This window comes from Pteropus alecto, unplaced genomic scaffold (assembly GCF_000325575.1).
Source record: "Pteropus alecto unplaced genomic scaffold, ASM32557v1 scaffold403, whole genome shotgun sequence".
NCBI lineage: Eukaryota > Metazoa > Chordata > Mammalia > Chiroptera > Pteropodidae > Pteropus > Pteropus alecto.
In genome coordinates this window covers 271,666-273,245 of record NW_006434097.1, presented here as the reverse complement: position 1 = coordinate 273,245, position 1,580 = coordinate 271,666, and positions in this window count along the sequence as shown.

Genomic DNA, 1,580 nt, shown 5'->3' with positions numbered 1-1,580 from the left:
TTAAAAAAAAAAAAAAAAAAGAATAGTAATAACTACATTCCTCTCAACAAGTACCTCAAATGGAAAAGAATTAAGTGCTTCAACCAAAAGATAGAATGGCTGAATATGGATAAGAAAACAAGCTCCCTACATATGCTGCCTATAAGAGACTCATTGAAGATTAAAAAACACACACAGACTAAAAGAAAGGGAATGGAATAAGATATGGCCTTGATGGGCCTAGAGAGTATTGCACTGAATGTAGTAAGTCAGACAGAAAAAGACAAATACCACATGAGTTCATGTACATACAGAATCTAAAGAACAAAATAAACAACACTAACATCAAAAATGGAAACAAACTCATAGATACAGAGAATATTTTGAGGGCTTCTAGAATGGAGGGAGGATTTCTGGGAGAGAAGGTGAAGAAAAGCAAATGGATTTAGAAATACAAATGGATAGTTAATACTCATGGAGATGTAAAGTATAGCATAAGAAAAATAGTCAACAATGTTGTAATAAATATGTAAGGGGGAAGAGGGGTACTAGAATTAGTGGGGTGATCACTTGAGCTCTAATTACTATGCTGTACAACTGAAACTAATATATTATTTTATGCTAAATATAATTGAAAAAACTCATTGAGTTGTATAATGTAAATATGAGCAACTAATTGTCTATTAAAGCTGGAGAAAAAAGGGAGAAACTTGGACATAGACATACACACAGGAAGAACACCATGTGAAAATGAAGACAAAGGTCAGGGTGATGCTTCTACAAGCCAAGAAACACCAAAGATTGCCAGCAAACCACCAAAAGTTTAGGAAAGGCCTGGAACTGATCCTTCCTCACAGCCCTCAGAAGGAACCAACCCTACCTACACCTTGATATTGGACTTCTGGACTCCAGAACTGTGAGACAATAAATTTCTGTTATTTAAAAATAATAAAATAAGTAAAATGTAGTAAATACATACTATAGAATATTATTCAGACTGAAAAAAAAAGTATTTCTATATGTGACTGGAAGTATAAAACTGGAAGACATTATGTTTAATGAGGTAAATGAAACACAGAAGGACAAATACAGTATGATTGCATCTTTAGGAGGTATCTAAAGTAGTCAAACTCAGACATAGATAGTGAAATGGTGCTCACGTGGGCTTGAGGGGAGGGAGAAAGGGGGAGTTGCTATTCAACAGGTATAAAGTTTCAGTTTTGCAAATGAGTAAGTTTTAGAGATCTACTGTACACCATTGTGCCTATAGTTAACGAAATTGTATTGTGTACTTAAAAATTTGTAAAGAGAGTAGGCTTCATGTTAAGTGTTCTTACAACAACAACAGTAATAACCGTTAGTTAATTAGTGGGGGCGAGGGAAGGGAAACCAGCCTCTTGTTTAATCTCTGAACAGCAGGGGAAGGTTCTTTAATGAGTAAGCCATTTGGAGAAATGGCTGTGTGGGGGTGTCTCGGGCAGTATTGCCACTCAGCAAAATGCCTACAACTATTAAAAAGTTCATTTTGTTTAGATCCTCAATATTATATATTTTATATGACAAAAAAATGAAACAAAATCTCTCAAAACACTAACCCCCTC